Source organism: Lithobates pipiens, unplaced genomic scaffold, assembly GCF_037356315.1.
Source record: "Lithobates pipiens isolate NorthernLeopardFrog02 unplaced genomic scaffold, aLitPip1_a1.2 Scaffold_28, whole genome shotgun sequence".
Lineage (NCBI taxonomy): Eukaryota > Metazoa > Chordata > Amphibia > Anura > Ranidae > Lithobates > Lithobates pipiens.
Genome location: NW_027507789.1, coordinates 212871136 through 212884151, shown reverse-complemented (window position 1 = coordinate 212884151; position 13016 = coordinate 212871136). Strand labels below are relative to the sequence as shown.

General features: G+C 43.6%; 1 long non-coding RNA gene across 1 annotated transcript in view; it reads left to right on the top strand.

Annotated features, from left to right (window-relative positions):
* Nucleotides 1–13016, top strand: part of LOC143936143 (uncharacterized) — a 198570-nt gene that overhangs the window by 180496 nt on the left and 5058 nt on the right. The gene's annotated exons all lie outside the window — the stretch shown is intronic.

Genomic DNA, 13016 nt, shown 5'->3' with positions numbered 1-13016 from the left:
ATTTCCTCTCTAGTCCTGCTCTGGGGACAGCTGTAAAATGAAAATTTTCCATCACTGTATGTTCTGGTGACAGTGGTCGCCAGATAAAATAGAGAGGGTGACTACCTAGCCTGGTTGCAATGATAAACACTTTGACAGGCATTTTTGTGCTTGATAACGCTACCCAAAACAGGAAAAAAAAAATGTTTTTTGATGGGTCATTTGCTATTTTATATATTTTTATTTCAGATAGGATAGCATTGTTCTAAGATGGGCTTCTTCACTGGCTAGAGTCCAGGAACTGAACCTATGGTCCAGGGTCCGTTCTGGTGGCTGGAGTCTCAGAGAAGTGTGTTTGTTGTGCGTGCCCCCTCCGTGGAATTAGAAGTTGTAAATCTACATCTTCCAGGCTCTATGAGCTCATGTCTGCTCAGATAGACACAGCCCGTTGAGAATTAAGTAGGTGTTGAAAATTAAGCGTTTACTTTAGATGGGTTTATTTTGCAGCAACAAACAGAACGTTGATTCCTGGGCCCCGAGCTCTCTCCATGGGATGTCTGTGGCATGCTGCTTTCTAACATGTAAAATGCATGTTTGTTTTCATATGACTGGAATTATATGTGCTTCTGATGCTTCCAGCGAGACGTTCATACAACAGAAACATACAAGGGAATTTCAAATACAATGAGGAAAGAAATGAGTCCTCTGTTTATGCAGCATAAGCATGAGTCGTGCACTGTAGGGGCAGGTGAAGCTTCGGAAACTGCGATGAAAGCAGAGAGTTTGGTTTATTGGGCAACACGCAGTGACCCAGAACATGGAATCAGAAAATATATTACACTGTGTTGACTGGTTTGAAGTTAGGGGAGGTGACTGGAGGGTCTCTGTAGTTTGCTTATTTTCAGTACTACTCATGCTGGACACAAGTAATACCATATTTTTAAAATGTGCATACATACCTTTTTTGCTGAGGTATTTTGTCCGGTCATGTGACATCACTGGTCCTTTCTCTTCTGGAAGTGAGCAGTCCTAAAAGTTGCAAAGAAAGGGCTTATGTGGACTTATTCTACTGTGGGCCCAATTTAACTTGATGACGTTTCCCTGAGGGTTGGTCCACAATGTCCAGGGCTCTCATGAAGTGAGTTAAAAGAAGCTGGTCATCATTAGGGATTAGCCCCACTCTCCACACATGCAGAGCCCGCCAGGAAGTCGGAGCAGCGCTGCGCTAATCACAGGCAGTAAAACATTGCCCCGACCTCTGCAGCTGCACATTGGGCAATGTCTCACTGCCTGTGATTAGCGCAGTGCTGCGCCGACTTCCTGGCGGGCTCTGCACGTGGAGTGTGCGAACATGCCGGAGCTCATCCTTAGTCATCATCAAACCTGGAAGAGCATTGGAAATGGATCACAAAATGGGGAGATCAGGTGGGTACTGCAACAATAGCTGCATTTTGCAGGTTAATGGATTATTATTTATTTTTAAGCTGGAGTTGGACTGCTTTTACATGAATTTCTACAATACTTTGCGTTAGGCCGGCCATAGGTTCGAATTTTGGCTGGTTCAGAAGGAATTGGCCAAGATTCGAACAGTTTGTGGGCAGACTGAATGTACCAAGTTGATCGATCAATCAACTTGGGTGCAACCAGCCTGCCGGATTCACTTGCAATTATTGCCAGTGGCTGCTATAACCGCTAGCAATAATCACTGTCTTCTCCCAGTGGAAATGGCTCTCCCCCCCCCCTCCCCGAGGTCGGGAGCAGACAATTGCTCGGCTGGAGGGATTACCCTGTCACGGTCTGTGTTGATGAGGTGATCGTTCAAAATACACTACACTATTACACTATCTGTAAGGATGAAATACAAGAACCCAGAGGGTAGATGTCTCCCAAAGGTGGGAGGGGGAGGCCAGCTCCACAGTACTGGGCTCTACTGTGGTGTTTCCCAGTACTTTGTTAACCACAAAACGCTCTCCAGGTATAGAGCCAAACCACAGTCTGTGTGACCCAGTCTCGGCATCTCATGCAATGAATCTGAACTATCTCTGGTTCAGATTCTTCAGAGGAGACTGTTTTTTTAGCAAATTTTATATGACTGGGATTTTCAAGAGTTTGTTTGATCTGATTTATGCACTGCGTTCTACCCTGCAGCCTGGAATGTTTTGATATTGATTGGTCTCTGTCCCCTGTAGAAGCCCCAGTTATTCACCTTAACTAACAAACAGTTAATTGAGTTTTTACCATTAGGGATTTCACTGATGAGCAGTTAAATTCCCTACTTAAGGTCTCAGTCTGAGTTATCTGTTTGTCCCCTATTGGCAGTGACTCAGATCTGTGAATCCATGTCTGCCTCAAATCTTTCAAAGGAGAGTCTTCCATCTCAAGAACCAACCCTCTTGTCATAGCTTTTGGGTCATGTGCTTGGAGCCCTGCAGTTCTGCTGTGATGGTTTCTTACAAGCATCTAAGCTTGTGCCTCACTTAAATAGGGTGCTGTCAGGGCTGGGCTCAGCCCTCCCTTCTCTGAGCTGGCTGCTCAGCTGTTGGCTAATTGCCAGCTCCTATCTCTCCACAGTGACTCACCTGTTGATGATATCCTGCTCTTCAGTCCTGCCTACTTAAGCCGTCCAGCCCAGATGATCTCTTCTACTACTCTCATCTCTGGCTCCCTGACATTTTGGTTTGTCTGACTATCCGTTTCCAAAACTCTGGGTGCATTCTGAACCCAAAGGTAGCCACGGTACGTCGCTTTGTCTACAGTGGGCGCCCGTCCGCAGTGCATTATGGGCACTAAGTGGTTAAATCCATCCTTCCTTCACGCAGAGGAGCCCCATTTCCATCACTAATGGTTTTCCCACGGCAGTGTTTGACTTTTCTCATCACATGACTCCAAAACGTTGCACACTCTTTTTTGTGATGTGATCATACTTCAATAAAAAAACCTTTTGGACTTAATTCGAAGATCTGTGGTGTGCTGGCAATTATCTGTACTGTGTCATGCATGATCCAGTCTCTAGCTGGTGGTTGCTGCAGCACCCATTATCCTGGAGCCTTTTCCAGTAAGGTGTGTAATGGGAATATGGATGGTTATCTGTGACTGGGATTCTCATCTTGTACCCCTGGCGGCTCCCCCGATTGAGAGTTTTATCGTTTAAGACTGGACACAACATCTACTGATCACATGCCTGACGAAGGGGTCCTGCATGACTCTGAAAGGTTGCATTCTCTTGTTTGTAAAAGTGATCATTCTTCAATAAAAATGGTGTGCTGGCAAATATCTACGCTGGCAGTCTTCAACATCGCCTATGGCCAGCAACATTGATAAGGATCAGTTCTTACCTGCTCCTTTACCTTGAACATATGATTATTGAGTGTCTTCAAGTCATTCTGGGTCCTACCTATGGCACTGACCAATATGTCCACCCTATTGGCCCTTTTTCCTTGCATCCTCATTCCAGTACAAACAGGAGGCCTTCAGTAGGGAGAGTCATTGTCTTAGTTGTCTTGCTAAGCCCAGGGTCCTAAAGCTTACACTCATTGCAGACCTTTGTCCCATAACCTTTTGGGATATTTGGAAACACCGTTTTACATGGTTATCCCTCAATCTTCCCTTTGAGTTTGGGAATGTTGGACAGACACCAGACTGATTCTTTGGACCACAAAGTCAAGCTAACTACTGGCCAGAGTGGATATTCCCTGATCTCTGTAGAATTCCCCTCAAGTTTTGGAATGTCCCCTGTTTCTAATCTGGTGATCTATTTTCTATGCTTGAAATTGTATCTTTTTCTTTGTGGTTTATTTTTTCTGGAGTCAAGGAATTAACCTCCAAATCTCTGCATTTGATGTGCTCCACCTTTAAAAAGTGAGGTCCTACACATAAATGTGCGCTCTTCTTCGCTGCAAGGATTATCCATAACCTGAATGTCTTAAGAATTTACTACTAGAGAGGTATGTCACCACAGGGTGGTACTGTGAACACCAATATGATAGACTCTTGACCTTCCCTCTTAGACTGTAAGATCTTAAGGAGCAGGCCCCTCTGATTCCTACTGTATTAAAGTGTATTGTATTTGTATTGTCCACTCTCAAGTGCTGCGTAAACTGTTGGCACTATATAAATCCTGTATAATAATAATAGACTGTGCCATGTCCTATCATTAACCAAGATGAAATTGGACTAGAAATGGACTTTTGTGGCACCAACAAAATTATATGTAAAATTATACATCTTTATTCAAAAGTTATGTTTATAAAAAAAAACAATTAAAAATTAATTGTATCAAAATGTAAATATTTGCAAATTCTAAGGGTACAACAAAAAGGTGGTTAGATTTCCTGGCATACAAAAGTAGTTTACAACTAGAGATACCCTGTACAGTAACCATCAGTTGGGAGTTTCTCCAACCTGGGGTAATTAGATGCCGTTCGATATGTTTCCAAACTAAGTGATTCCTCAGGAGCTTAAACAGATGTGTAAATAGATGAAAACAGAGGATTAATACACTGCTTATAAACTTAGAAAGCAAACACAATACAAATATGATATCGTCAAATACAATTGTTGTACTTTACTTATGCAGAATGATATACAAATGTAGAATGTGGGTAGGTGAAGGCAGAGACCACGAGCATAAAGTGTGAACCCAAAGGCAGATAATAGGGGGTCACCTATAGGCAACAACCAGAGAGACAGTACTAGGTCTCTGGATGATGACATAGAACTGGACCCAATAGTAATTAATGCCCAAAACATACAGGGTATGTTAAAAGTATTCGTATCCACTAAGGTCTATTATATGGTAGAGGTCCTCGCTCTTCTAGGGCTAGGTTGAGCCAAACTCCAATCTGTCAACAAGGGATTTTGCAATTTCATCTAAAATTTACTACATTCCCTTCAGTGGACTTCAAAAAAAAATATTTTATGATAAATACAAAAACCTTTTGTTTCATAAATTGATTAAATATACATTAAACAGAAGCACAGGCAGCATTTGGTGACTTTTGGTATATTTTCAGATGATCTGTTATATACTTTTAAGTTTTTTTATTCATATAGGTATTTATTTATTTGTTTATCTTTTCTACTTTTGGTAATGTGTCAATTCTATCTAATTCTGAAATATGAGAACAGCACGGTTGCAATTTGAGTGTAGGCGATAGCTCAGAAGGCAACAGCTCTTAATGGTCTACTGCAGACCTGAGTTTGTAGGTGCTGTGCAGCATCTCAATCCCTGTGTTGGTGGAACAGGGCAGTGGGAGATGTTTGAGACTAGCTGGAATAATCGTGTGTAAAAACATCTCACTCCCTTTTTCCTGTGACAACTCAACATTTGGGATTTTACCATCGCTTTCTGTACTGGAGACAATGCTCATCAGGACAAATAGAGGGCTAAATCTCCCCAGTGGGGAAAACCTTGACAGAGGTTTCTGCACTTTATCAAAAAAAAAAAAAAGGTTTGGTTTTAGATATTTTATTACTTGCTGGAGTACAACTCCAAAGTCTGCAAGCCAGAGGGATCTGGCTTAGAGGGTTAGACATCAGCGCAGTAATCTTGGCAAAATAGATTTCAGGCAGAACTAGCTGTGATGGAGGAATTAAGTAAAAAAAATAGTTCATTTTTATTTTTAAGTTCGCTTTATTTTTTTTTATAATTCATGCTGCCTAATCCTGAAATAGAAGAACAAGGACCTCAATCCTTGAGCATGGGTGGTAGCTCAGAGGCTAAGAGCTCTGCCTGGCTTGCTGGAGACCTTCAAGGGTGGAGAGTTCAAATCCCAACAAGGGAAAGCCTTGTGATTGAGTAGTGAGAACTGTTTCAGACTCACTACCATCCAGAGGTTCTGGTACTAAATAAAACTGAAGTCCCTACTTTTGGGATGGGCTGCCCCGTAAGACAGCCCATTCTATTTATATATGTTATAGTGATATCACAGACTGTGGACCGAAGAGAGAGGTGTCCACAACCTAATGTGATGCCCACATATGTTACAGACCTGGGCGGGCCTGGGACTGGAGCAGACTGGTGGGTTGTCCATGGCCTCCAAGCTTTCACTCAAAGATTTGAGCTCAACTCTAGTTGCACTTTCTTGTTTTGGCCCTCGGAACCTATGGTGCCTTCATGGGTTTGCCCTTGGGATCTGCAGCACTTTTGTGGATTTGAACCGGAGTCTACAGTGCCCTGGTCAACGCTCTTATCCACTGAGCTACTCACCTCTGCTCAGCAGCCCATATTCTGGTTCTCCTACTTATAGAGTAAAAAGTCCTGATGCTTTCAGCTAGAATTGAACCTGCAACTCCAAAATTACTACTGCATCATAGTCTGCCTGCTAAACCCCCGAGCCAGCCTTTTAGCTATTAGCTTTCACAATCAAGACTTCGTAGATTAAATGATCAATGACTTCTATAAATTAAAATAATGATAGTGTTATAGTGCTATGGTGTTTGTTCTCCTATTTCAAGAGTTAAAGTCACCACAAATTCAAGAAGCTAAAGCAAGATGTGAACCAGTAACTTCACCATCTCTGAAGGGTCATAGACTGACTACTAAACCCTTGAGCCAGCCAGCCAGCCAGGCCTTTCAATTAATTATTGAAGAGTTAGTAAGTAAATTGTGATCACTGACAAGTTCATCTAGACAAATCAGGATTTGAACCTGCAACTTCAAAATCTCGGCTAAACCGCTGGCTGGCTGCTAAACCTTTCCACCAGGGCAAGAGTCCTGGCTTTGGTTTTAGCAGCCAGCCCTTTCAATATTAACATATAGTAATGCAAGACTTAGTAATTAAAATTAATTAAAAACTAGGTGGTTGAAAAGCAGGAGAAATATTTTTTTCTCTTCTTATTTGGGCTCTGGATCAGTTTAGCAGCCAGCCCCTTAAATAATGTTTGTTAAACCATAATTCTGCAGACCAGGGTTTGCATCTCATGGGTACTAGTCATTAATATTAGTGTCTGCCCATTATTGATGTTAGAAAGGTTTGAATCTTCATAGATCGCATCCTCTGAGCTATTCCCCTCTGCTCAAGTACTGTTGGTGTTTGTTCTCCTATTTCAAGAGTTAAAGTCGCCACAAATTCAAGAAGCTAAAGCAAGATTTGAACCAGCAACTTCAAAATCTCTGGCAGGTCATAGCCTGAATACTAAACCCCTGAGCAAGCCAGGCCTTTGAACAAAAGGCCAATCAATGAAGACTTAGTAAGTGAAATGTGCTCACTGACAAGTTCAAATAGACAAATCAGGATTCGAACCTGCAACTTCAAACTCTCTGCTAAACCGCTGGCTGGCTGCTAAACCTTTCCACCAGAGCAAAACTCTGGCTTTGGTTTTAGTAGCTAGTCCTTTGAATATTAACATATAGTAATGTAAGATTTAGTAGTTAAAAGGAATCAAAACTAGGTGGTTGAAAAGTAGAAATATTTTTTTCTCTTATTTGGGCTCTGGGTCAACTTTGCAGCCAGCCCTTGAATAATGCTTGTAAAAAAAAAAAAACAGAAAGCTGACATTAGAGGATTTGGTTTATCTGATATCTACCCATAATTCTGCAGTCCAGGGTTTGCATGTCATACTAGTTATTTAAGTTGGTGTCTGCTCATTGTTGCTGTTGGAGTTTCAGGTTTGAATATTCATGGATCTTATTCTCTGAGTTATTCACCTCTTCTCAGTCACTCATGTAGGACCAGTATTCCCACCACCCTTTCTTAACCACACAGTGGGCTGAGGTGCCATAATCACAACCCAATGAGCTGGGATTCGAACCCAGGTCTCCAAAACTTCCGACAAAATATTTCCTTCCACTGAGCCACATTTAACAAAAGATCTGTGGATGTCAACAATGGATCTACGAAAAGCAGATCCATTGGCAGGATAGCAGAGTGGTGTTAATGATGCCCCTTAGGGCCTATTCACATCTCTGCATTGTGGAATGGCACTCCTCATGCACATGTTAACCACTTTCAGACCGGACCAATTTGCTGGTCAAAGACCAGACCACTTTTTGCGATTCGGCACTGCGTCGCTTTAACTGACAATTGCCCGGTCGTGCGGCGTGGCTCCCAAACAAAATTGACGTCCTTTTTTCCCACAAATAGAGCTTTCTTTTGGTGGTATTTGATCACCCCTGCGGTTTTTATTTTTTGCGCTATAAACACATTATTTTTTACTTTTTGTTATAATAAATATCCCCCAAAAATATATAAAAAAAACATTTTTTTCCCTCAGTTTAGGCCGATACGTATTCTTCTACATATTTTTGGTAAAAAAAAAATCGCAATAAGCGATTATTGATTGGTTTGCGCAAAAGTTATAGCGTTTACAAAATAGGGATAGTTTTATAGCATTTTTATTAATAATTTTTTATTATTTTTTTTTACTAGTAATGGCGGCGATCAGCGATTTTTATTGTGACTGCGACATTGTGGGGGACCCATCGGACATTTTTGGGACCATTGTCATTTCTACAGTAATCACTGCTATATAAATGCAGTGATTCCTGTGTAAATGACACTGGCAGTGAAGGGGTTAACCAGTGGGTGGCAGTGTAGGGGTTAAGTGTTCCTAGGGGTGTGTTACTAACTGTGGGGGGGTTGGGCTTTCATTTAGTGAACACTGATCTCTGCTCCAATCACATGGAGCAGAGATCAGCATCACTAGTTGCTAGGCAGAATGGAGAAATGCTGTTTACAACGGCATTTCTTCATTTGGCCGCTCCGTGAGACGATCGCGGGTATGCCCGCGGCGATCGAGTCCACGGACCCTGCGACCGGACTCACGGGGGTCCCGACCAGCGCGGGAGCGCGCCGCCGCCGGCGCGCTCCCGATGGCAGGGCGGCAAATTTAAAGGGACGTACATGTACGCCCATTTGCCTGCCCGTGCCATTCTGTCGACGTACATCGTCGTGCGCTGGTCGGCAAGTGGTTAACCAAAAAAGGGACTTTTTTTAGTGTTAAGGTGAACTGCCAGCTTATACCAAATTAATGGATTGCCTCAAAACACGATAACACCATGCGTTATTATTTAGTGTAAATGGGTACTCATGGTTAAATTAGCTTGGGATGTACATTTAGGAAAGAATACAGACCTTTTTTTTTACCGCAATCTACTGAACCAGCTCTTGAGCGAGTCTTTTCCATATTTTCACAGCTCTTACTGTGAAGAAACCTTTCCGTATGTGGAGATGAAATCTTTTTCCTTCAGAAGTAAAGATTTCCCCCTTGTCCTCTGTGATGACCTGAAAGTGAATAACTCAACACGAAGTTCACCATATGGACCCCTTATGTATTTATACATAGTGATCATATCGCCCCTATGTATTTATACATGCGGATCATATCCCCCCCCCCCCCCTTATGTATTTATACATAGTAATCATATCCTCCCCTTCTGTATTTATACATGGAGATCATGTTCCCCCTTAATCTCCTCTTCTCAAGAGAACAAATTCAGTTCCTCTAATCTTTCCTCATAGCTGAGCTCCTCTATTCCTCTTATCAATTTGGTTGCCATTTTCTGCACTTTCTCCAGTTCCCCGATAGTCTTTTCGAGAACCGGTGCCCAAAACTGAACTGCATGTTCCAGATGAGATCTTACTAATGATTTGCATAGGGCAACATTACATCTCTCTCTTACTACAAGAAAGGACTTTACTCGCTTTGGAAACCGCAGCTTGGTATTGCATGCTATTATTAGGCTTATGATCTACCAAATCCCCCAGCTCCTTCTCCACTATGGATTCTCTCAGTTGTATTCCCCCTAGTATGTATGAGGCATGCATATTCTTAGCTCCCAAACTTAGATTGCCGGGAACGGCATTCAGCTGTAGTAGGCTCTGCCTGCGCCCATAAGTTCATAATAACAGCTCCATCTCCCACCCCTACAAAGCTGCTCTTTATTCATTAGCAGATTCCAACATGCTACCTGTTACTGCATATTTCTGCTAAGTAGCAGCATTCATCCCGTCCTTACGTCAGCTGCCATCAAACATAGAAGTGTTTCAATAGCAACCATTATACGGAGGATGCTGCTTGTAGTGACCTGCAAGTTCCCCCCTCCCAGAGTACAATCCAGGCAGGTGTCCAGGCCTCTGCCTATTGGTTGGGAATCCCACTCCTGCCCTTAGATGGTTCCTGTAGTCTGAATAAAGACAAAATACCTACAAGTGACTGCGTCAAGACCCTGCCCTGCTGCAGTTCTGATTTAAACTTGTGTTACTTCATGAAAGGGTATATCAGTTGGCATTAACTTTCTCTTTCAATCCCTGCTCTTGCTTTAGCCCAGTGCCCTTTTCTGAACCAAACATTTGGTTAAAGAGGGATTCCGCCAAAAAAAAAATATTAAAAGCCAGCAGCTATAAATACTACAGCTGCTGGCTTTTAATAAATGGACACTCACCTGTCCCGGGTTCCAGCGATGCCGGCAGCCGAGGCCGGGGGGGGGGGGGGGGGGGTTCCGATCAGCAGGGGTTCCACTTTAGGGTGGAATCCCGCTTTAAAATTCTTGTGATCCGAAGGGGGACTCCTGCAGATAGCAGAGGAAGGACACAGCAGACAGAAATTACACTTAGTGGTTGATATACTAAAACTGGAGAGTGCAAAATCTGGTGCAGCTCTGCATTGTAGCCAATCAGCTTCTAACTTTAGCTTGTTCGTTTTAAGCTTTGACAATAAAAACCGAAAGCTGATTTCGGCGCAGACCTGCACCAGATTTTGCACTCTCCAGTTTTAGTAAATCAACCACTAAGTGTCATTTCTGTCTGCTGTTTCCTTCCTCTGCAGGCATCTCTTCTGACAGGTTTTCCTGATACCAAGAGAAAAATAGGTGACAGGGGATGGATCTCCAGCACACAGCCTGTGATTGACAGCCTCTGCTCTGTTCCTGTGTGAAGGGTGTTTGTGTTGTATTCCCTCCAATCTGTTCTGCATGGTGTAGCTTAAGGTCCCTGTTTTCTGCAAGCTCAGACAAGCTGTATAAGTTCTGGACTTTGGCTGTAGAAAAGAGACGACTGAGATTAACAGGCACAATTTATGTTGGAGGATTTGTTTAATCTCTGTGTATCACCTGAGGCCAATCACTTTGCTGGTTATAGGTAAAGGTTTACAACCACTTCAAGGTTCTAAAAATGTGTTTGTAATGTAAGTGTAGGTTGTGACAAATGTAGAATCACACTTTAGCAGACTTTCCTAGCATTTGTGAAGAAAACAATAGCCCAAAGCAATCAAACAGCGACCACGCTCCTTCAGACAGTGTCACTGAAATCTCCCTGGTATGGGTTGCTGCAATTCATTGCCCTCACTAGTTGAGGTCTTCAGTAGTCTGGTGCTGGGAGATGAGGCCTTCATTGTTCCCGGGAGTAGTCTAGCCGTCAGTCACACATGCTATGATAGTGTGGATGTGATGCATGTTGGGTGCAGACAGTCAGATTAGCTTGTGGTGTCTGTGGACGGTGATCTCTCACTGACTCACACTGTGTCGGTGTTGTAGTCTTAGTTAGCAGGCACCTGTTCAGGAGTAGACAGGGAATGCGGGGAGTACATCTCATCCTGCTGATCTCATACAGCCACTTGTCAGTAGTCTGATTCCAGTGGAATGTTCACCTGTTTGGGGCAGATCCCTGGCGTGTTGGGACCTGTGTTGCGGAGGCATGTGCTGAGCTGTACAGTATTGTGAATTGTCTTCCCCGGGGCTATGTTAAAGCATATAGCATGGCAAAGAATGCTGTTGTGTTAATAGCAGGCAGCAAGCTAGTCGTGTGCTTGGAACAGAGTGGAGCCATGTGTGGGAAGGTGCGTGCCCCGGGGGCGGCTCGGCTCATGCACCTGCTTGTTGAGCTCTGATCCTTGTTCCTACCTGTCTATTGTGCAAGGCTCAGCTATGCTTACACCTCTCACTTCACACAATGAGGGACATTGATAGTCATCTTAATGGAGAATGCTCCATTGTTGTAACAGCATGATTAACTCCTGCATCACCCTAAATATGGAGGCTGCTCAATCTGTGCATGACTGTACATCCTTTCCTTTTGTAGTTCTTGCTGAAGCAGTTGCTGGGTCTGTGTAACAAGTGTAAATAGGCAGTGCACCCTTTAGAGGGGCTGTTCTTGTAACTGTAAATGGGTTGGGTAGTGCAGCATTTATAGGACCTGTTCTTGTTGCTGTAAGCAGGCAGTGCACCCTTTAGAGGGGCTGTCCTTGTTGCTCATAGCAAGTAGCCTAAATCTCCCATTACATAGAACATAGAGCAGCATAAGGGAGAGTATGTAAGAACATGCTTTGTTAGTACGAGCAGCACATTTTACAGACTTAAAGGGGTTGTAAAGGCTAAAGATTTTTCACCTTTGTGTATTCTATAAAACAGCAGCAAGAGCTATTGGCTCCTGCTACTGTCAAATCATAGCTAGTGAGCCATTGAGGAAAGAGCAGGGGCAGGGCTGAGCGGTGCTCTGTGTGTAAATGGACACACAGAGCACCGACACAGGAGTGAGCCTGCTCAGGTGCCCCATAGAAAGCTGCTTGCTGTCTGGGCACTCAGCAAGAGGGAGGGGCCAGCGGGGGACCCGAGAAGAGGAGGATCGGGGCTGCTCTGTGAAGTAAAATTACACAGAGCAGGACATGTTAGATTTTATTTTACAAATAACAATCACTTTAACATGAGGCCTGTTGGACCAGCTGTCATTGATTCCTTATGAATGCGGACAGTTAAAAGAGAAGTATGGGTTTGGGTTTTTTGCCGAATTATACTCACCAAGGTGGATGCAGCTGCATATGTCCCCCGACGCCTCTACACTGAGAACCGATCAACTGAACACTGCCAATCACTCGGTTCTGACAGCTCCCTGAACGGAGAGCTGCAGACTGTCAGTCACAGCTCTCTGCTCTGCTCCCTCCTCACTCACTGAAGCAATGGGCTGTGGAGGGGGCGGCCGGCTCAATCTCAGTGGCTCGCTCAGCGGCTGAGCCGGGTGTCAGTCCAGGCACCTGGCAGATCCAGACTTTATTGTCGGGATAATGCTGTGCCTGGACTGATTTCTTTGAAGTTAGCAGTCGGC